This window comes from Thunnus thynnus, chromosome 14 (genome assembly GCF_963924715.1).
Source record: "Thunnus thynnus chromosome 14, fThuThy2.1, whole genome shotgun sequence".
NCBI classification, from domain to species: Eukaryota; Metazoa; Chordata; class Actinopteri; order Scombriformes; family Scombridae; genus Thunnus; species Thunnus thynnus.
The window spans coordinates 4185629-4210569 of record NC_089530.1 but is presented as its reverse complement, the minus strand read 5'-3'; the positions used below and the strand labels follow the sequence as shown (position 1 = coordinate 4210569).

General features: G+C 39.5%; 1 long non-coding RNA gene across 5 annotated transcripts in view; it reads right to left on the bottom strand.

Annotated features, from left to right (window-relative positions):
- The window catches only part of LOC137196628 (uncharacterized), a 155350-nt gene that overhangs the window by 66838 nt on the left and 63571 nt on the right, over positions 1 to 24941 (bottom strand). For all 5 annotated transcript variants that reach the window (XR_010931275.1, XR_010931274.1, XR_010931273.1 and 2 more), the window contains one exon: positions 3788 to 3918. This is a non-coding gene — a long non-coding RNA (uncharacterized lncRNA). The remainder of the gene's footprint in view (positions 1 to 3787; positions 3919 to 24941) is intronic.

Genomic DNA, 24941 nt, shown 5'->3' with positions numbered 1-24941 from the left:
TTGATAATCACATGACGTGGATGCAGGCCAATAGAAAAAGGCCAAAAAAAACTTGCAGGCATGTCACAATTTTAGAGCTATTATTGTGAAACTAATATCTTTTACATTGTGGACCAACGCAGCTACTTCACATTTTGATGTAAGAATGGATTGTTCTAAGAATCGGTTGCCTACTTTCCTAGGAAGTACGCAACTATATCTGAGTTATTACCAAGCTAAAATGGTCACAACTACATGGTACTTAGTTGAGTTGATAGGTAATAGTGAAGGTTTTTCTTAACATTTCAGCTGTAATTTATCTGTATTACCTACTTATTACCAGTGGTAATTACCCAATAATATACTATAATTTACCCTATATTTACCAGGTAAATACGTAGTAATTAGGGGATTGTTAAAAAGAAGGGTTACCGATACATCATGTCTACCATTACAGTGAGTGTCCTTTATCTGTTCTTATATTGTTTATTTAAGGATTTTATTTGATTATTTGAACCACTTCAGCATGAGTACAGTAACATTTCAATAAAAGCTACTCAGTAACGCTGACTGTAATTTATTACTACCCCCTGTGGTCTAATTTTCATCATCATCTCCACTTGAGCTGGAATAATTAATCAAGTAATTGATTAATCAGTCGACAGAAAATTAATTAGCAACAATTTTGTTAATCAATTAAATATGTTTTTAATAAAGCAAAAATGTGTATTTCAGCTTTGCTGCTTTTCCCTGTTTTATAAGTGTAAATGAAACATCTTTGGGTTCTGGACAACTGGTTGAACAAAACAAGCAATTTGAAGGTGTCACCTTTGGCTCTGAGGAGTTGTAATGGGCATTATCCACTATTTTCTGACTTTTTAAGCTTACTTATGGATTAATTAAAAAAAAAAAAAAAGATGAATTAATTGATTGAAAATAAATTGATGAATAAATGAAAATATTAGTTAGTTGCAGCTTTAATTTCCATTTGCTCTTTGATTTTGCAGAAGCAGATTTTGGCCTCAGAAAAGGTTTTTGTTCCAGTGTTGAGTCACATTCTTCACTACTAAAAATACATTTGCAGGGAAGCAGAAGGACAAAAGTTATCCCTTCAAACACTCTGAGCTAGAGAGAGGTGGAGGAGGAAAGAAGAGGAGGAGGAGGAGGAGGAGAAGGGGAGTTAAATGCGGCGTTTTTGGCAACGAGGCTTGAGCCGTGTTGAGGCTAAGCTGAAAACGAAGCTGACATGACCCAGAGTGAAGCAGGTAAACAGGCCCAACCTGCTTTGCCTGGGGTGACCATCTGGCCCTGTCTCATGGCGAATCAGCCCGCAGGATGAACGCATGCACACACACACACACATACACTCGCATGCTGGTATACCTGGTGTCCCCTCTCTGCTCGCCTCTGTTTTTGTTTTTGTCTCTCAAAAGCTGACATGCTTTGGCTGCGAGCGACGGGAGGCATCAGGTAGGGGAACAAGCAAAACAGGTATGTATACACTTGCATGCACGCACACACACACACACGTATCTGCACAGACACAGAAAACATATTGTGATCGGGCACAGTTTGTAGTCCTTAAGTGGTGCTAACTTGACCCGAGGCAAGAAAGACAGAGATGGAACGAAGGGAAGAAAGAGCCAGAGAGGAGGAGGGAGCTGGTTAAAATTGTTGCAAATTATTGATGCACCGTTACAGACACCTGCTGGCACAACATGACTCTATGTCTCTGCCTGTCACACACACACACAAAAACACACATGTGAACACACTTCAGCGACTAACTTTGGTTTATTCCTAAAAAGCCTTCACACTGTCAAGTTTTGATTTAAAACAACCTATCATCCTTACAAGTCTCCTCCAAAAAACTCTAATTAAAATTTATTCTGCAGCCATCAGCGACTTGTTCATTATGCAGAAACAAAGAAAGGCTCTTTGAATGAGAGCAGAAGAAAGGCTTTTCTGCTGTTATGTCTCTGGCCTTTGCCAGGGACAGCGTGTATTGTGATGTTTCACACAAGATAAAATATTCATAAAAATGAAGGGAGCAAAGTTCCAGGGATGGCAGGGGGGAGGCAGAAAAAAAAGTTAATGAATATGAGTAATCAAATTCGCTATCTCCTCCTTTTTTATTGAAAATCCTTTTTTTTAGTTAATTAGAGCCTATTACTATTCTAATTGGCTGAGGCTTACACGTCCAGTTCAGTAGCGTCATTATGGAGCTATTAAAGAAGACCCACCGAGATGGAGGAACAGAGAAAGCATAATCAACCAATCAATTAGGATCTTTGAGGAAAATGAGCTTTGGTATATTATCACGTTTGATCTTATGTCCTTGGTTTGGCTGCCGCGTGTAATTTTTTTCTTTCTCTTTTTTTTAAGTGGATACATCAGCCAAATGTCTAAATTCTTCCATAGTCTCTGCTGCTGTGATTAGCACAGATGGTATATTTCTTTATTTTGTCACTGAGGGTATATTTGAGTAATTTTCATTCTTTTTTTAAGGTTTTATACATAGAACAATATAGATGAAAAGCCATAGAATGGCAAGAAAAGAATACAGGTTTTGTAATACCAGTACAATCGGACTCAACTCAGTGATATGTGTCCAATTGTGATGCTGACTGCTGTCCACAAGGGTCGTTTAGCTCTGTTCTCTGCTGTTAGTTAGCTGTAGTAATGTCTGCTGGGGATCAGGTGCTAATTAGCAGCTTAACATATGATTCAGCCGAGAGATGGAAAGAGAGGAGGAGGACATGACCAGAAAGAAGCAGGAATGCACTTGCTACATGTAGAGACTCCCCATTAATGCCAAAGTAAAAATGTTAAAATTCACCTTTTCTGTCTCTTGTTACTCAGGCTATCAGGGAGCTTCCTGTTTTCCAACAATAAATGTGAAGATTTTCTCAACCTGTGTCTGTTTTAGTAAGTTAGCCAAGTTACATGTTTCAAAAGTCCCTGTGAAGTTTTACACACTTTTTTTTCACACAGAAAGAAGAAAGGTCAACATGTCTGATATTTATGAAAACTGGCAACATGAAGAGGGCACATTTTATATTAGTACATTCTAATATTAAAATAGTTTCCCCATGGCTGGATTAACCTGCTGGGAGGCCTGGGGGCAAACGTTAGTGGTGGGACCTTTTATGGGCCTTTGTGGACCGTGTGAATGACCTACAAGACAGCAACAGTAACAGCAACAGTAACATTTACTCAAGTACTGTACTTCAGTAAATAAGTTTATGCCACTTTGTATGTAATACTGTATATTATAGTATATTCCCAGCGTAAAATTCTAAAATTTGCTCCATCAACTGCTAATACTGCTTACAGGTCAGGGCATCAGTAATAATAAATAGTATTATAATACATTAATAATAATATAACAATATAAAATGGGCCATTTCACTTAAAAAAAAATCTACTTCTACTTATTTGTACTTCAGTGAAATATCTGAGTACTGATCACATCACTGCAGACAGGTATAAAAGGACTGGTAACAGTATAGGACACATCTACAGCAGTATAAAAAATCACTACAAACCAATTGACACACAATGACTATGGGGCATTTTGGGCCCATGAGGGTCTTGATCTGACCTCTTAAGTACTAGATGGAATTCCTTTATCATTTTGTGGCCCTAAATCATTGTGAACTTAGTCTGTAATTGATTTAAACTTAGAGTTGCAGAAACTGGCATCCTTACCTTTTTTATGGGTTGAAACTGACCTATTCTTAATAGACCTTATTGTGCATTTTTAACTGTCAAGACACTGTGTGTATCAGCTGAAAACACTACTTACAGTGAGTCTTTTTATAGCTTGACGTTGGATTGCCAGGTGGATCCATGACAGGGGTGTCCAATAACTCCGGTGGATCTTCTCTTATTCAACATCCACACCGGCGTACCTCTGAAGACAAAGTGGAGCCACGACTGAGGACAGAGAGGATATTATTTGGTGAAGGTGACGAATTACTAGATGTAGGTCACTAAAGTATCAGATTAGAGCGAGCCAATGTTCACTTGATATTTGCTCTCCATTATAATGATAAAAACCACAAGGTCAAATTTGGACTTAAGTTGAAGCACGGCAAGTTCTGCACCTCTTCATACACATTTGGAACAGATTGAAGGAGCGATAGAATTTAAAACACAGAGACGGGGGAGAGAATCATAATGATTTAAGCAATAAATTTCAGTCTGCTGAAATTACAGCAGGCCCGAGCAGCGGCAGCTACAGAATCTGTAATTATCTCTTGAATTCAATGAAAGTGAGTTAGAACAAAGAGCGAGGAAAACAGTTCACTGGTAAGTAAAGCGGTTTTGTGAATCGCCACTACACTGGTACAGGATAACACAAAAGATAATAGCTTCTTCTTTTTTTTTTTTCTACCTGAAGAGCAACTTCACAGGGGTGCCACAGTGTTCAGAGGCAGAATCGATAACACTATCAAAGGGCAGAATCTCAACCTTAATGAAAGGAAAGAAAATACTGCAGGCTATAGGCACTGAAAGACCACTAGAGATCTATGTGTATCAACACGCCTGAGACTAAATATGAAATCAATTCATTACACCCTTTATTTCTTTCTCAAACACAGTCCGGCGCTGAGATAACAAATTTACCTGCTACCTCCTTTATTTTCCTTCTTTCTTTCTTTCTCTCTTCTTCTCGTCTTTCTCCCAATTAATGGAAAGACAAGCAGTGGACACTTTCCAGCGACGGAGGCAGCATAAATAGATTAAATTGCAGAGGAGATTATAATTTATCATTTCTTTATTAAAAAGTAATGCGGGCGAATTAACTTTGAATTAAATTCTATTTGCATGGCATTACTGGAATCATCTGTGTAAATGGCTTAAAATCCCAAATGGGACATTGTTCCCTCCAACAGTATAATTGTAGAGAAAGAACTTTTTTTTTTTCTTTATCGAGGAAATTATAAGAGACCGGGAATTAATCTGAAACTATTGGAATAGTGTGAGAGGTGAGACTTTAATCATGCCCCCAAAAGTTATTATTGTACTTTTCAAGAAAATTGTTTTTGAGTTTTGCCTTATAGCCGCTCAATTATTTCAGGATGGGTAGCACTAATGATATGAAATAAAAAATAAGTGACTATGACATTTCAGGTCCATTTTTTAAAAATCTGTACATTATACGTATATGTCAGCATTTCATAAGTAATGAGGAAACCTTGCTCCTTGTTAAAACAGTGCTTGCATCGGGACGTACTCATCAGTATATGGTAGAGATTTCTTAGATTGTCCAACTGCATTATTTCTTACTCAGTACTGCAACTTTCTAATGAATGTAGATTTAAAGCTGCAACAATTAGTTGATTAATCGATTTGCTGATCATCAGAAAATAAATCACCAACTATTTTGATAAATGATTTATGGTTTTGAGTCAGAAAATGTTAAAATTCTCTTGTTCCAGTTTCTTAAATGTGAATGTTTTCTGATTTCTTTAGTCCTCTATGATAGTAAACTGAATATATTTGCATTGTGGACTGTTGGTAAGGACAAAACAAGACATTTGAGGTTGCATTTTGGGCTTAGGCAAACAGTGATCAACATTTACCACAACATTTATCACATTTTATTGACCAAATGACCAATCGATTAATTGACTAATCAAGAAAATAATTTAGTTAGTTGGATCTGTGTATGTAGATATGCGTGTTGTCAGCCCCAGTGTCCATCGGACATATAGTAAATGCATATTTGATATGATTATTAGATACAAAAAAGTTGGCAGAAAGTATCGGAACTGTAGCTGGATTAGCTTGAAGATGCTTCACTTCTTAAGTGCTTCCAGTGAACTTGAACCATGACAGAGACGTGTCAAAGATCCATTTAGTGAAGAGGTCAGTGTCGGACTAAACAGGCCATCCATCCATCCATCCATCTTCTTTACTGCTTGTGCTCTAGAGGGTCACAGAGAAGCTGGAGCCAATCTCAGCTGACATTGGGCAAGAGGCGTGATACACCCTGGACAGGTTGCCAGTCAGTCACATGACTAACATATAGTATAGAGACAGACAACCATTCATTCCAATCTACAGTAATTTACAGTCACTGATCAACCTAAGTTAACATATTTTTTTCAGTACCCAGAGAGAATCATGCCGTCGGCCAGTGGGTTAGAACCCACAACCCTCTTGAGACAGTGTTAACCACTGTGCCACCCTAAATGGGCAACATTTGCAACATTCAAGCTGTAACTTGCAACATGAGATAATTTCCTCTCACGTTAGTTTTGACACGTATAACTATTCAAAAGAAATACCATCCTTGCGACCCAGCATGTGGCAGGACTCACAAAACGACCTGCAATTTGCGAGAGACGATCATTTGTGACACGGTTCCCTGGCGTCTTTCTTCTTAACTAAGCCATGAGAGGAGGCAAAAATGTACTGCTGTCATATGAAGTTTAGTATGTGGCGTAGTTTATTTGGAAGGTGTCCCCCCCCCCCTCCACACACACACACACACACACACACACACACACAAGACTGGGGGGGGACTGTGTCCAACAATTTTTGTAACTTTCGACAGTCAAACCCACTTCGTGCAGTGAACGGACAGGTGTGTGGAGTTGAGAAGGTTGGCAGGATATGAATGTCAAAGCTCTCTTTGTTCATTCTTCATACAACTATAGCCACCTTTGGTGAGTATAAATGAGTGAAACACCATGTATGCATTTGAGGAGAGAATGTGTGCACAGTTATACCAGTTTTACAATTTATTGTGTCTTGCCTCTGCTTGCACCTATGAGTGTAGCCATTTGGAACACCTATAAAAACTTTTTCCTTTGGACGGATGACAACTTGTACAAACTAGTTAGTTTCAAGCACACTCCGGCCGAAACAGCTTACATTTCAACTTCTGAAATCCTCTGTAGCACGGTCTCTGCAGAGTCTGGCAGGTAATTATGTTGATCATTTGTGCAGGAAAATAACTATTTATATTTCAAATTATTGAAGAACAACTATTTGCACTAAATGCATGCTACCAAATGCTGTGTGCACAACCTACAACCTGACAAGCTTCATTTGATCTTATCTATGTGTCTTTAAAGGGTTGCGTCATAGAATGTGGTCAACCCACAGAAGAGCACGCAACCCTTAAACTGTAGTATGAAACAGGAACAGGATCAAGACGTACATGGTGATATTCAACACAACACGGCTGCTCAGCTTCAATAACTTTTTTTTTTTTTTTTTCATGGCACAGTTTAATGAAATGCTTTAAAGCCAGAGAGAGAGAGAGAGAGACCAAGAAGAGAGAAAGAAGACACACATTGATGAGCAATTTGATTGGCACATGACTCTTGGGACGTACCAAATGAGGCAAGACCCAGGGGACAGAGAGAGATCTGATTAGCTGGGCATGGTGAAAATGGAGTGTACCACGACTAATTTAAGACAGAGCAATGAGAGATTGAAAAATCGCCCAAGCCTCATACTCCTCATTGCAGTTTTTATTGAAATTCAATACATCTCAGCAAATGTCTCCTTGCCTCTCTGCCTCGCTTTGTTTTTACAGTGGACAGTCACACACACACACACAGAAGTTAGATCATCAAACGCACACATCTGCCATTTCAAACACACACATCGCATTCATATATACGCTGATAGCACACAAACACATTCACACACTTAAACACACACACACTCGCACAGACACACTGAGGGCTTATTTTTCTCCGAGTGGAGTATGTTTTCAGTTCAATCATCACTCTTTGATACTGAGCCATTTTGCACATGCTCAAGGGCATGTACTGAAGATGTGGAGGAAGAGTGGGGAAACACACACACACACACACACACTCAGACATACATCCACTGATTGTGATTGGCCTGGATGGTTTGGGTGTTAAGGCGGTGGTGTGATAGTCTCCAGCACGGCGTCGGAGCTGAGCCCAGCTGTGGTGACTATTGATATGGTTGGCACAGACAGGGGCACCCTGAGGCCACAGCAGGGATCAGCTTTAGTTAAGTGCAGCCTAAACTGGCCGGAGTACAGCTAGCGTATGAGGACTGACAAGGTTTTAACTGATGACTGTGGAGTGACGTGGTTAGGGTGCAGCAACATCATGCGCCTTCCAGATTTCTATTTATTTATGTGGTTATATTTCTGCTAAATGTACTCTGCTGGAAATGTCTCATATTTAATTACAGGCGGTGTTTGCTGAAATAGTAATGAACTATGATACTTATAGTAGTTTTTTCACATTTTTGTGCAGTAGCTGAGAGAGCTTAACAACTGCAAGTCAAGAAATAGACAAAACACAAGCTAATGAAAGGAAAAAAAAACATTAGTGTCACAGCACATACAGTATGTTGCATTTAGAAACACAATATTAGATCAAAAGCTAGTATATGGCTGGACTGTGTATGAAACCGTGCTGGAAGGCTTTTAACTTGAAACGAGGGTTTTTTATTTGAAACAGATACATGAAGTGGCACCAATGGTGTAACTTCATCACTCACTCACTCACTCAGTCACATTTATAAGGCTGAACTGTCTGTTGCGGTCCAGCCAAAAAGAAACTGTGCAAATACAGAAAGTAGAGACAGATACGTATGCTCACAGGCTGCATATCAGCTCCTTTCTCAGCTGTCATAGAAGTGAACTTTTCAACAACAGATAATGATATATCACGATAACAACAGACGGTTTATTGGAAACAGCAGCTGATAAAACAGTCTCAAATCAAGGTCCACTTACGTGCTTTCTCTCGATGTCTGGCAAAGAGTTTTCCATCATATCTCACAGTCTTCATCAGCAGAGCGTTCTGTTAACTTCTGTTTCCAAGCTCAAGAATGAACAGTGTGATAGAGTCAAAAACTCTAGAACAAAGTGAGTAAGTGGACCTTGAGTTGGAATTGCTTTGTCAACTATTGTTTTGGTAACATGAGTCTTTTACTAGTTGTTACAGTGCATTTCTATATGTGGAGACTGCTGTTAAATTGGTGAATGTGTTTCCTCTTTGCTTGTATTTTTTTTAAATGTCACATACAGTACGTGTTTTCAAAGTTGTGAAGATGTTCTTTTTTCTTGAGCTTTCTTGGCCACCATACTTGTAATTACAAAACAAAAGCATTTCACAGGACCCTTTTTTAATATTAGAACATTTTTTTTCTATTTCACACTCTGAATGACTATTGATAGAAAGGCTCATATTTAATGAGCTCTCAGTTTCTGCCATATTACTTCTCATCAAACATGTTGACAGCACTGCACATACTGTAATCTGTCAACAGTCACTCTAATGACAGTTTTACTATTATTATACTTCATTAAATAATGAGAACATGCACATGCCAGCTAATGTCATAGAAATCTCCCTCCGTGTGTAAAGTTGTGTAAAGATAGTTAATTGCTTTCAAGTTTATTTAAAGTAGAAGGACTTCTTCAAGAAAACCTGATCAAACTGCAGCTTTTCACATTTACACTTTAAATGGAAAGTAGTTGCTCAAGTAAATTTCATCTTTTTTTTATTTGTTTACACACATTTGCAACTGTAGGTGAGTGGAACTATAAATGAATGCATTCAGTCATTGTTTTGTTTGTTCTGGTTGGATGTGCATATTGGTGCAAATTAACCATTTCACTACTCTTTTAATTACAATATTCTCAAAGTACATATTTCATGTGATTTATACATACAACACTATCAGGTATCATATCTAGTATACATACAGTAAAAGTGGATGCTTTCACTTGTGAAAAATGCTTTTTTATGACATTTTATTCATATATATTTTCATAGCTACAACTGTAAATATATTTGTGTGAGTCGCTGGTAAAACAGAACAACAAAACAGCATAAAAATAACAGTCAGTGAGTTCTTTTTTGTGGTCATAATTTACTGCGTCTCTGTCATAGATCCTGTCCTGATTTCTTGAATATCTACAGGGAATGACAACTTCCTTCTCTGGCTGACTGAAACTTTTCACAAAGAAATGTGTGTGTGCGTGTTCATGTTGTCTGTGAGACTACGTGCGTTCACATGCGCAGACATACTGTATGCATGTGCACACACACACACACACACACACACACACACAGGGGGTAGAGGCAAGAGCCCACCTCTCTCTCTCTTTTCACCCCCTAATGCCTCTTTCACACCAAAAGCAAAATCTATTTTTAATGACTTTGTGCAGAGAAACTTATTTTTTTTCTTCTTTTGTGTTAACTCTCCATCCACTCTTCTGTGTATTGTTTCCTTCCTTTTTTTTTTTCCTCCTCCCTTTTTTCATCCCTCGCTTTCTTGCGCCCGCTCTTTCACACACACTTCCTCTTATCTCCATCTGTTCTGGAATACTAACACATACTGTATATACTATATATACACACTCAGGCATATGGACAAGTGCATGCAAAAATCACACTCTCTCTCTCTCACACACACACACACACACACACACCTACCCCTGGTGTCTTGTCCTCCCTCTCTTCTCGCCTCTTCCCTTTCATTCCCCTCCTCTATCTGCATTTGCTTGGAAAATGTTTGAACTCTTTGGCTCACTAAGATGTTGCTGAAACAGAATATGAATTAGTCCCTCTCTCACCCCCCTCCCCATCTGTCCTAATGCTGCTGCTGCTTATGCCTAAGACGCTCTGCACCCCCCCCCATCCCACCACCACCACCTCCACCACCCCCTCCCCATGCATAAATAATAAAACAATACAAAAGGAGGGGAGGCCCGCTGTCGAGGCACACATGAAAGAAGTGCTGAACTCCGAGTCGGAATGACAGGATTCAAAACTTCCTCAGAGAGAGCGAGCAGGGTGTGGTGGGGAGCCGATGGGGGTGGAGGGTGGGTGGAGGGTTGGGGGGGGGGGGGGGGGAGTGGAGACAACGAAATGGAGCAAGTGTACATGTTTATGTATGTAGAGTGTGTGTGTGCATCCCTACACTGCAGGCTTCTTTACTGTTTCACTGCTCATCTATGGAAATCTTTATATTGTAATATTTCATTGTATTTGGCTTCATCTGCATACTCTCATACCCTCAACATCATTCCACAAATAATTACTGGTTTTTGTTTTCATGGTGGAGCGTTCATTTACAAATTGGTACTCGTGTACGGGGCTTTCATAATGTTGTTATTTACACTCGTCTGGGATCTTGGTGCAACAGACTTGAAACGGCTCACAGTGAAATTTGGGTTTAACCCTTTGAACCTTTGTAGGATCCTTTCTGCTTGTTTTTCATTTCATTCATTTATAGACTCATGGCATAGTTACTATATGTGTCATCCAGGCATGACATATATTGGTTTTTTCAGGACGAGTTAGTCTATTCAGAGATGGAATCATTTTGCATGTGAGTAGTACTACACATACAATACAAACAAGTATTAATATCTGGAGGAAAAGTCATAAATGATATGATTATGAATCAAGATCAAGTTATAGGGAGCGTCTTCTCTCTATGATTTCAAAGTACTGATGTTTCTCCTTAACAGAGAGAATCTAATCTATTAATAGACTTATCCTTGTGTCAGCAGCCTACCACAACTTATCAAACACCTATCACCACATCCTACTGAACAGATAATGACTCAAAAACATCTGATAGTCATTAACTGATGTAAAGTTGTATGAATCCATTGTGACACATAGTGGAGGCAGACTTTTGCTTACACAGATAATACTTGACATAACTTCTTAGTAGGATCAGTTCATTGTTTGTTTTGGTTTTTCATGGGATTTCTTGACATTTATTGGAAAATTAGAATATCAACAGTCACCAGTTTTTCTTGTAAAGGCTGAGACTGTTGTGGTTGTTTCCTACAGAAACATGTGATTTCTTCATCAGAGGAGCTCTCTACACGGGGTTTTTGAAATGTTTCACTTTTTGTGGCTGCGTGTCAAAAATAATATGTTAACACAATCATATCAGATTCATAGTGTCTGATAATGCCAGTCATTATACTCTACTTTACTTGTAGTGGTGTTCATAAGACATTATGAGACATCACAAGCAGATTATAAACACATTAGAAATTAAAGTTATTAGAATTAGATGAGAATTCAACTGTAGTTGTTGCATGATTGGAATAAATAAAATTTTCTAACATCTGTATGTTTTATTACAAAATTACAAAGACAATATACTTCAAGAAAAATATAATATTAAGATATGAGAATACCTAATAAGTTGTTTAAAAGCTTATAAATTGGAATTCCTAGTGGTTTGGATTTATTATTACACACACTTCAGACTACCTAAAACACACACACACACACACACACACACACACACACACACACATACACACACACACACACAAAGCCTCTAATCTCACTACCAGTAGAATTAAACCTTTACATTGATTTTATGGACATAAAATTCACATACATCCAATTTTGTGCTGACTTGCTGTTTATCATCTTCGCCTCGATTTCCCCTCCGTGTCTTTTCCTCATCTCATCTAACCCCTCTTTCCCCGCGATCTCTCTCTCTCTTTCTCTCTCTCTCTCTCTTTCTCCCTTTTATGAAGTCTGCATATGTATTAAGAGGGATTTTGTTGTCCCCAGACACCAATTTGCATAAAGTGCATGCCATCATCGGTTCAAGAGAGGCAAATTATTTCCCTGGCAACATCACACTTTCTCCTTCTTTTATTATTTATTAATTTTTAACACGGTGCAAGCTGGGGCTTGTTAGGACCATTTAGTCAGATATGCTAAATATTGCTCTCCTTAAAGCGCCCTCATCAATGAACAGCGACGGGGGTGGGCTAGTACCCAGTAGAAATTATTGAATTAAGGACTTGGCCAATCGTTTAGCAGTCATAGCTGCAGCCTGCCTGCATGCATGAGTGTGTGTGTCTCAGTGCTTTCAGTGTGTGTGTGTGTTGGACTGGATCTGTGGTTGTATTTATAGCATTTAAATTTGGTGAAAGAGCTTACACCAAACTCTTACCACAAAGTTGGAAGCACACTATTGTATGTTGTATAGATTCATTCACAGGTTCTTAACCCGACCTGGACCACAACTTGGGTCAAGTTCAAATTATATTCAGTCAGCTTGGGTCACATTTTTGTTGAATTAATTTCTTTTTTTCAAGCAGGTTTTTATGGGGTCCAAAATCTTCAACCTGTGAAAATCTCTATTGTGAAGCATTAAGATTTACCTTAAAGGATAACTCTTGTATATTTTCCTTATTGTCAACAAATCCCATAAAAAGACCAAATCCGCCAATGAACTAATCCAACTAACAAGTAGTCAAAGCCTGATATATCTTATTCCTCTGTGCCAATCTGTGTTGTTGTCCAGACTCAATTAAAAACACATCAGTGAGCCACACTGTTGCACTGGGCCATATGCACTATAGTTTATTAAAAAAAAATTTAATAAACTATTTTAAAAAAGAAACTAAGATGCTCAGCTGTTCTATGAAAGGAATCTGAAAGTACATATCTGTGAGTTGGTAGAAAATTCATGGCTTGAACCAATGGGCTTGGGACTGAGTGCAACAGACTGGCTCTGACTGACACAATAAGAAAATTATTGTTACAAAGTTATTTTTATATTTTTCTTATTGTAAAAATACAGAATAACAGCAGCCTTATCCTTTAACTGTATGAAAAACAGCCCCAGAACAAAAGTACACACACAGAGGTGGATAAAGGTGTCCATATATTATTGGCCATACTGTACAATGTATTTGATTTTAACTGTAGGTTGTGATGAATCTGGCTCTTTAAACTTCTCAGATTTTCACACTTTAATTACACTTTTAATTAATTCCTTTTATGTCTTTTTTTTTGTAATTTTGATTGTAAAATCATCTAGAACAGATATAGCACAATTGATACAATAATCAACCCTGAAATAAGACAGGCAGATATAATGAATCCATTACCAAGTGGGAAAAAAAAAACCCCTTCCCCATGTCAGTGAACATCTATCAGTATTCTACTGTCTCATTAGGAGCAATGATGAAGGTGCAAATGCCATTCCAGTCAAACCTCTTTTACTACCTCTATCGGACAGGCAGCTTAACGTGACGTTATTTAGAATTAATGTAATTCACTGAGAGAGATCCGAGGTCCATTGTACCTTAGATGTGTCTTCTTTTGTCTGGGGCCCTGAACAATGCTCTGTCATTTTAGCAGAAGCTAATATGATTAAAGCACTCTGACAATAGACGGTGTAATTCATTTCATCATTAGGGATTGCGGACTGGGCCATGAGAGACGACGGGGTAGATTATTGAAGCTGCATGCTAATTCAGTTCCAGTGGAGAAAGTGGACAGCAAAAATGGACTTTGCTGAGAAACTTTATAAAAAGAAACCAAATTTTTCTGTAAAAAAAAAAAAAAAAGAAAAAAAAAAAGATCCACCACACTGTGTTAAGTGTGCAGTGGAAAATCATCAATCATGCGAACAGAGGGGATTTATGAAGTGGTAATAATAGCAATAATCTGCAGTGCACTCCATGGTAAGGGATGGCGAAGGTGTACGTTTCAACAGGGGGACGACGCCAAAACACGAGGAGAGCAAACTCTTCTGGTTTTGAAATAGTCCTCCATTTACTGACGATTGTGCTCTATTACTGTTCTTACTCACAGGAGATTGGACACTTAGCCTCTCCTGAAGGTCTGTTTCTCATAAGTGTCTGAACAGAGCTAGACGGTGCCATCTGACAAGTCTTTCATCTTCAGGGAGTGCCTGGCACTCTCTCTAAGCTCCCAGTCACTGGAGGAATACCACTTCACATGTTTGCCTATAAAGTTACATGCCCATTAGGCCACCGCAGAAGAAGTGTGCAATATTTACCGTCTGGACGATTAGGAATAAGCCTCAAATAATATCAAATTCTGCAACCCGCACCAAGAAACTGGGTGCTAGCATGAGAAGAAAGTAAATAAATAACACCCTCCTGTATGCTTGACAGTGGGGGCCAAATTATGACAGAAATGCAGCATAGGTGGAAACTTACTGGAGCATCAGGAGTTGCCAATTTAACTTTGAATGCACTTTCTTAGCTTAAAAGACTTTTAAAAAAAAAATGTTCAGGACACAGCACTGAGTGTCAAATAGCATAATTATGAGCTATTCATGTGGAGTGTGTTTCATTCAAATGTCAAGTAAAACTCTTGTAATTGTAAAGGGTTGCATGTGCTGAAAAAGCTGTTTGACTGTCTCTGCTATTTGAAAAGTAAGGGTTATCTTCTGACATAAATGGAAAGGTTAAGGGTACATGTCAAGGGCCAAAAAGAGAAAACAAAAACTCAAAAGATAGTTTTCAATAAGCTCTTTTTTTTTTTGTTAGCGTCTCTGTAAAACAAGCTAAAACTCAAGCCAGTTTTGAATGGAAATGTTGGCACAACACCATGAACTTCATCAATGTCAGACGTCAGAGGAAGCATCCTTTTTACTCACACTGTTATAATAGACTATTCAACACTCCGAGCCATAGAAAGGTCTTAAGTAACACTTTCTATGACGCCCATGTCTATAATGTATTATAAACATACTGATGATGTGTTATAATCTGCTTATAGTACTGTAGAATTATAGTTAGAGGTGCTCATAAATATCCATAATGATTTATAACTATAATCATAACACATTAAAAAGTATAAATATCATAATACTTCATTCATAATTGCTGCTTTATAATTGCTGGTCACACGCTGACATTTATTTGCAAGGGTCATAGTGTATTATAATTATCATAGTTGTAATACATTATAAAGTCATTAGTAGTACTCCAATTTGACACAACTTTTTGATTATGTTTATAATGCATCATAGATATGGGCTTCATTGTTACCAGTTTTTCCTCTGTGTGTGAATAAGAAACTTTCAGCCAAATCCCTGCTCCTCACACATCAGTACTCCTGAGGCTGCACGGCTCTCTGGAGAGCATGTACATGCACAATTTCACACGTAAAAAGGGTGGTGATGGTGATGGTGGTGGTGGTGGTGGTGGTGGTGGTGGTGACGGTGGGGAGGAGGGACACAAAGCTCCAAAAAAAAAAAAAAAGTTTCCAGAGACGGCGAGCGAGCCGAAAGAGAAAAATGTATGTTCTGCAAGACGGTCTCATTAATAACACAGTGACTAGTGAATGTCGCTGGGAACAATGGCATTGTGTAGAGAAGAGATGACAAATCCTCATCTCTTTTTTCTCTGAGATGGCTCTATCTATTAATTACTTTTATGTCTTCATTTATTATTTCATACCATTCCAACACCCGGAGTGATTTTTTTAATCGCCTGTGGTGATGCAGTTCACCATGTGAGATTTGATAGTGTTTCACAGCAATAAGTTTGTCCCATCTGGTCAATATACTGTAACACGCTCATCAGCGGTTAAAAGTACCTAAATACATTTACCTGAGTACTGTGCTTCAGTACAATTCTGAGGTACTTTCTATGCTACTTACCATGTCTACTGCACTGCATGTCAGAGGAAAGCATACTTTTTGCCCCCCTTTATTTATCTGACAGATACTGTACTTCTCACAATTTTATATATATTATATTATATATTATATATTAGAGTCACATATATGATCAAATGATAAGCTAATACAATTTGATGCATTATTATGTAACATATAACACAGTCCTTTTATTTTTGAGCACATGTTGCTCTAATAAAATTTTAAAGTACATTTAATTTATTTTTATTTAGTGGAATTTTGAACCTAGGATAGGTTCTTTTACATTGTGGCATTGATACTTTGTAGCATTGATAAATCTGTAATAAATCTGTAATAACTGATTTTTTGGCCACTTGAGGGCAGCAGATACAAGTTGTGAACACAACACTGACATATCATCACCTTCTAAGTTGATATGTTGAACTTGTTAGCAACATTCTCATTAATTTGGAGTCGTGTTTCTGTCCACCTGGTGAATGTAAGTCCAATATTCACTCTCTATTAGTTCTGTTTTTGCTCTCTACCAACTCTTGAGGGAAATATCTGGCTCTTTAGCTGCTAAATGCTCCACTATGATCACCAGCTAGTCTACAGCTAACTGTTTGCCGTTTGGTGCTGAGCAGGTAGTGTACAGTGGCTTTTTAGAGCTTTTACTCTGAAAACAGTTGCCTGCTGCGAACAAAAATAACACTATGAGAGCACTGAGAGTGAATCAAAACACTAAAGTTGCAGCCACACAACTAAACAATGAGCTGAATCTGGCTATAAAGCTCCGTAAAGCCGAGAGGAGCTGCAGAGTCACTGATAATTCTCTGTAGGTTCATCACTACGAGCGATGCCTCTCACATTACACACTGTCATTGATACACTGTTATCATAAAAACTGATTATATCTGCTTTAATAATCTCAATGCATAACTATAGATGGTGACAACATTGATTTTACTTGCTTAAACTGCAATCCAAGGTGTAAAAGTAGGTTTTCTTCTGATCCCATTAAAAAAAGAAAAAAGTCAACATTTAGCATCTGTCAGCAGTTAGGCTTAACACTGGACATTGACCTGCAGCCTAAAATAAAATAAATACACCTCACATTAATATTTGCACTTATCTACTAACTGCTACATACTACAAGACCATAGTAAAGTATGCAACTAACCAAATGATGCCAAAGAATGTTGTGCATGGTGAACTAGACTGTGCCAAGTTGTCATTGGAAGCCCGATGTGAGATATATGCCAACTATAATGAGTAGTTCATTCAAATGTTGTCATATTGTAGACTTTACTTCTTACGTCTTTATTTTTGTATATATTACACCTTTAAAACTCTGTGACGCACTATATGTTGCACAACCAAATATTCTATCTACTGATTAATAGGAAAGCAGCATAAAGAAATCATTTTTTTCTAATCATACATATTCCATTTGTGAGTGAAAAGCCTTGAACAGATGAAGGTCTGGCCCAGTGCATCAGATTGTCTGGGCAAACTGGACATACTGGACTTACAGCTGTCTCTCGGTGCAGCCAGGAGAGTCTGCATTACATCCAGTCTGCAGCAGAAAAGACATCTCAGCAGAATGTATGAACCGGAGACGAAGGCCTGGCCTGGCATCCGAGCTCTGTGGTCGACTCTCCCCTCCCCTCCTTCTCTCCATCCTTAACCCTCCACCCACTCCTTCCATCCCTCCTCCTCCTCCTCCTCTCTCCCCTCTCCTCCCCTCCCACCACCCCCAATTGGCTGTGGAAGATGGCTTCAGTGAGTCATCTTGGGACCGAGATCAAAGGCAAATTACAGCCGACGTCTATGCAAAATGTAATATGGAAACCCCCCAGCTATGTCCTCACTATTGATTTTTCTCTCTCTTCTTCCATCCCCTCTCCCTCAGTCCATCCTTTTCTCCTCATTTCTCCGCTTCATTTTTATCCAAGCACAATACTACACAGTGTGAAATTTGAAGAAAAAAGGCCCCCGAACCCTCTTCCAGATGAAGAAAAAAAAAATACGAATAAGGGGAGGGGAGGGATGGAGGGGGGGTAGAGTATGATTTGGCTGTCCCTAGTTATGCCTGGTTGCATTTAGAGTCCATTTTGTGATGTAAGTAGTCCTGTTACTTGTGTGGAGCGCCACTTTAGGCGAGGTTTTGATGTCAAAGAGGGAGGGGTTGTAATACGTTACGCCCAGGCCTTTCTCAAATTAAATAAACTCGACAGGCAGCAATACTCACACGCAATAGAGTCATATTTGTGAAATATCGGGTTTTGGGGTTAAGATGTAAGTGCGAGGCTAAATGGAGTTCTTCGTCAGATTACTCGCTCTCTGAAGTCACTCGGGCCCTGCAGGAAATTGAAATGAATTGTGAAGCCATTCTCTATATGAAAGGAGCCCGTGACTTTTTCTTTTGAGATGTGAATATGTGGAATAGTGCTGGAGTCATGTATTTTTGACACGTCAGCTTGTTCACTGACAAAGCAGCTATTTCACACACACACACACACACACACATACTCAAGCACACACACTCAAGCTTGCAAGTTTAGCTTAGTGGACTTGAAAACAAAGAAAACAGGATTTGTGCCACATTTATCACTTTAGTAAAATTTAAAACTCTGAAACAATATGTAATACGTTTAATGTAATGCTTTATATCAGCTGTTTAATTCAAGTGTTTTTTTTTCTATGTACATATCTATGTGTGAATGCATCTTGCAAATAAAAAAAAAGATCTCCAATCACCTATCATCCCCACGCTGCCTTCCGAAAGCCAAAGAGTAATTTAAACGCGGGTTAGGGCAGCCTGCAGCCTCAGAGGTGAAATTCAAGGCACAAAGTCCACAAAGCTTATTGCTGTGCGTGCACGGTAACAATCGAAGGTGAACTACATGAACGTATCAGGATTTTTATCGACTCAGAGCTTCTCTCATCTGGATTTTAGCAGTTTGGAGAGATTTCAGTGAAAGCATAAAACTGTAAATGAATAGGTGGGCAAAGATATGACACATCTCTCCATCCTCAGCAGAAATACGCCCTCATAATTATGAATAAACCATATCAGGTAAACATGAAAACAATGACATCTGCGCTAATTTAACAATATGTGGGGTTTCTTCTGGTATGAGTAGCTGTTGAGTAATAAAGGTGTTTGTAATTTGATAAACAACGTGCAGATACTGTAGCTCCGAGCCGTTGATCTGTTTCATCCACATGGCACGAGATGCACAAAGAACCGCAGCACACACACACACACACACACACACACACACACACACTTTGTTCCCCTCGCAGTGTTTGTAGGACGCGGCGTCGGAGCCTATTGAACTGTGGGTAAATATTGTGTCGAATGAGAATCAAATGCTGCGGGGATGAAATCCGAGCAACACACCTGGAGTCCAGAGAGAGAGAGAGAGAGAAAGAGACGAACGCAGATATGGAGAGGAAGACGGACGTAGAGATTGAGAGGTGTGTGTGTGTGAGTAGTGAATGTGTGGGTTGGTAAGTGTGTGCACATATGTGTGTGTGCGCTCCAGCATTCCCGTGCACTCCCCCTCCTCACTTCGTCTTTTTTGCTTAAGTGGATGCACGCTTTCAAAGAGTGTTTGTGAACCTGTGTGTGTGTGTGTGTGTGTGTGTGTGTGTGTGTTTGTGTGGTGCAAAGACATTAAAAACAGAAAGAAAACCTTTTTTTTTTTTTTTTTTTTCCATCTGTGTGTTGAGTGCAGCGGTGCCAGCTTCAGTGCCCTCAGCCATGGGCACAAAGACGACAGTGACAACCCATTCATTTCTCTGACGAGCTGTCGCCTGCGGGAGGATAGGTGACTTCTCCCAAGGTTATTTATGGCATTGTTGATCTCTCGTTCTCAGAGTCGGTCCCCTCCGTCGCCCGATCCCCCCCCCCCTCCCCTCGTTCCTCGCCATCCCACATCCCAGCGGCATCTCTCTTCCTCACTCGCCGTTTATCTGCCTCCTCACCTCATGTTGTCATTAGCCAGACTTGATCAATCAGAATATTGATGAGTTTATGTTTATAATGGAAATAATGGAAGTAAGCAGATCATTTGCTATGTGTGCACACAGTGCTTGTTTAGGTGTTGTCTCTGAGATCGGGGCCTGTGGTTATCAAAGGGGGCAGATTTAACATTTTTTAAACATGTTTTTTTTTTTTTATTTCAGACAAAAGTAGACAAAAGCAGCTTCTCATTTCTAGCCAGTAACCGTTGATCTACCTGCTGAACTGAAAACAGTCACAAGCAGATTTGATCAGTTGGAGTTAGCTAGCTATTAAGCTAGCCTCAGCTCCATGAGTTGGTTAAAACTGCCATCTCTGGTTGACATTTTAATGTTTTCATGTGCCTTAAATATGCACTTGATGATAACAAACATGACATTGGCTAAAAGATTTAGGCTAAAGCTGCATCTCCCAGGCAAAAAGTCAGCCCCCCACCAGTTAATGATTCATGTAGAAGACATGGAAATAATGAAACAGCGGAAAGGAACAAAGGAAAAATCTAAGATTACACTGTTATTTCTTTATAACAGAAGCATGTTTTGCTCATTAACTTTTATATTTGTTTGTATTTTAAAACTGTATGTTTTCACTATATGAGAGAAGCAGATTTTAGGATGAAGACTACCCGCTGTGTTTGGTAAATGTGACTCTCTCTCTCAGGTAACGTTGGGTGGAGTTGCTGGAGTGTTAACTTCCCAGAATCTTATAAAGAGCAGGACAGAGTCACTGACGTCACCATGAACGCTGATGTCAACCAGGACACCTCGGTGCAGAGAGGAAATTACAACTTATGCTAGAGCAGACAATCATACTGTTTAACCCCTTCCTTACATTTATTAATAAATGGTGTCGTTTGAAGAAATCTAAAGCCTGAGAGGCTTGCTTTGCCTAGTCGTGGTTGCTAAGCTCTGATTGGATAATCACTGTTTGGCGAATAGGTTCAGCAAATGATCATTTCCTCTCCCAGCTTAACTTTTTCACTTTGTGCTCTATGCGGGTGAGGGGAAACGGGTTATTGAAACACACTTCAGCCTATAACAATATGAACACATCTCTAATATTTCACAGCATTAGTAATGTGTAATAATAAAGCTATTTGCATGAATGCAGCTTGATTTGACTTCACACTGAGTGGGGACATGGAAGTGTATTATCAGAGGCGCTGTAAGAATGATTAGTAGTCTGAGTGATCTTTGAGTGATCAAAGTTTCATTTATTATTGCCAAAATTATTGACTGTGACAGAAACAAATAATCACTGTTGCAAAGCTGTATTCTTGACAGCACAATTGTATCCCGCACAGGTCACCAAACTTACTCCGTTTAACGAGCTCATCGTTATCACACCGTACCGAAACATCATCCTGTATGTCCCTCCATACTGTATGCTCTCCTGAATATCAGCAGAGACACAGGAAACACATCCAATGTTAAGAAAGTTGAGTAGTAGGAACAAACAGCCGTCACTCTTGGAATCATTTGGGCTTTTAGGACTAATTTCTTACTCTGAGATGCTCAATAAACATGTTCCCAGAAAGCTTCGGTTATAGCCACAGTTTGGGCTAACACCTTCACACACACTCACTTTGTCCTGCTTTATGCAGACACACACATACAGTACACACACACACACACGTAAGAGCATGGGCAGACACTCCCTTGCAGTCACACACACACACATGCACAATGCACGAGTAATGTGATTTAACCTGCTTCAGCGAGCTCTGACGGGTACTCAACATGATTAAGAGCCAATATGCTGTTGCATACAGCCAAGCTACAGATGTCTCTTTCTCCGAGCAGCTCCTATTTGCCTGCTCCTTAAGCCCCTCTTTGCATCTCCTTCTACATGTCTTTTAAGCACTTCTGAAGCATCTCAGAGGGAGAACTGTACACACACACACATCATCCAGGATCCCTAACTCAGACGTAGAAGCATATCAAATGTCAGTGAAATGGGGAGCTCTGTGGTAATAAGGTGTTTTTAAGGTCCTTTCTGGGAGGTGAAATGCTTGAAAGTTTAGACTGGGTTCATCTTTTGGAGCTTTTTTTTTTTTTTTTAAGTAAAACATCCCCCTCCATCCCCTTAAGACCGGTCATTATGTGCTTGGAATCAGCACGCTGCAGATGCTGAAGAAGTTCAGATGCATCCAGACGAGAGGCGAAGGAGGGATTGCGAGGAAAAGTGGCGGAGGTAAGAAGGCGCAGTTTAGATTAAAGCTGCTTGACCTCTCGGTTTACATCTAAGTGTGTGTATCAGCAGAAAGGATTCTTCTGTGTGTGTGCGTGCAAACACACTGCAGACATCTAAAGAGCGGCTGAGCTGTTCATCTATACATAACTTTCCATCTCTGCAGACTTCCTTCCAGTCCAATCCTCTCCCCCTCCTTCCATCCAATCCCATCCTTTCCTTCCATCCTTTTTTTTCCCTCTTCTTCCCAACTTCTCTCTCTTCCATTCCCGTGTTGTCCTGCCGTTTGCTCGTGGCGAGACAGGCATCATCTCGTATACATGGCGTGGTGCGCGATGTGGGACTGCGGTAATGCAAGCATCTGCTCAGGGCTTTTGTGTTCAAAAGATTCAATTAAAAAATAATTACCAAAAGATTAGTGGTAGTCCGGTACGACTGTACTGTTTGAATAGATGTTTCCTTTTCATCTGCTGTAATAATAGAATGCTTTTTTAATTAAAGAAAAAAAAAGGAAGCAGATGAAGAAAAAGAAGAGGAAGAAGAAGAAAAAGGCGGGCCCGCCTCAGTACACCCTGTCTGAAGACAAAGTTTGTTTGATGTGCAGCAAAATTAAATATTTTTTTTGATCTAACAAATTAATTTTCACCCCCACTCCCCAGCCCTTCCCATCCTCCCTCTTTCCTTTTTTCTGGAGGAGATAAAGACAATTTAATTTAGATACCAACATGGGGGGGAGAAGGAGCACGCACACACACACACTCACACACATTCCTTTGGTCAAGCCTGATGAGGATCCTCTACTACCACCAGGCGAACCATAGCGGAGCCGAGTGTGACGAGGCAAACGCGAGGCCCCATCTAGCTATCTGAGCTACTATTAAGGCCTTTATATAGAGTGCAATTTTTAGGGTGACTAATTCCTCTGTCATTTAAAAACACATCATTTATTTAGGCAACATACGTAGAAGGAGAAACAACCGTGGTAACAGCAATGGCGGATCACCTTATGGTTCATGACTTGCAGAAGCCAGCACTCTTTGTTTCACACAACGCGCACTGGGCTGGCCCAATTACATCCCACTATGATCCCTCCATGCCATGCCCTCAGCTCATGTTGTGAGTGAGCAGCAGGAGGCACTGCACAAAACGGTAAAAAGCATGGAGAAGCCAAAACAACACCCAAGTAGTGCAGAGAAGTTGCTGGCGAAAAAGTGCAGGTCTCTTGAGGTGGAGGCCGCCAAATGTGCCAAACTCACTGATTTATTTGCTGCAGAGGCCGCAATAGCACCTTTGGCGGCAGCGTAACAAGATGTATGCGATGAGGCAGAGCGAAAGGGAGGGCAGGACTGTGTGACCCAGCCAAGGAGAGCGTAGGAGTTGTTGAAGTGGTAAGCAGTAACATAAGTATATAGGCCAACGAAGGATTGTGACTGTAATTGCACTAAGTAGCGGACCAAATTGCTAACTTAACAAGTTAGCAGCTGTTAGCCAGCTAGCAGCTAGCACCAATTACACAGACAGGCAACTCACGCTCCTTCAACAAACCTCACGCCATTTTAAAATATTATAGCAGGCATTTAAAAACTTACTTTTAAAGTGTAGCAATATTCGGTGTGAGTTAAGTGAGCACAGGGGTTGTGTACAGGGGTTTATTGGGTTCCAGATGTAATTGTAACAGTAACCGGTTTGTTTTACTTTTTACCAAGTGCAGCAAATAAATTGAAGATGTTTTATTTTGAACCTCTTGTGTTTTTCTTAATTGCAAAAGTAGAATTGAGGTGTACATGACACACTCTTCAAACATAGCCTACCTGAAATGAGTTCAGTATATTGGTAATAGTAAATGTCTAATGGAATTCTACAAAACAGGATATAAGGCTAAATAAATGACTCTAACTTGTTGGGGAGGACTGTGTTTTTAAACAAAAAATAATTCATTGAGATGTAAAGCAGCAGTATTTCACTTTTTTGTGAAAATTCCTGGCACTATTAATGAAATTGAGCTAAAAACAAACAAACAAACAAAACAAACAAAAAACTATGTATCATGTTAATCCCTTACCCAATAGTAATATAAATGTAATATAAAACTCTTTGCATGCCCAATCCAGCCAGGTTCAGGTTAAGTCCAGGACAACTCAGGGGGTCAGGGGAGAGCCAGAAGAGTTTCAGTCTAAGCCCAACTAGAGATTATTTTGCCTGTCCTGAGCCTGCTAACCCTCAGTCATTTTTGAATTACCACACTCAACAAAAGACCCAAAACCCAGTGGTGTAGAAAGTGTTTTGTTGTAAAGACGGCACCGGTAGAAAGTGGCTGACATAGCAAGGAACG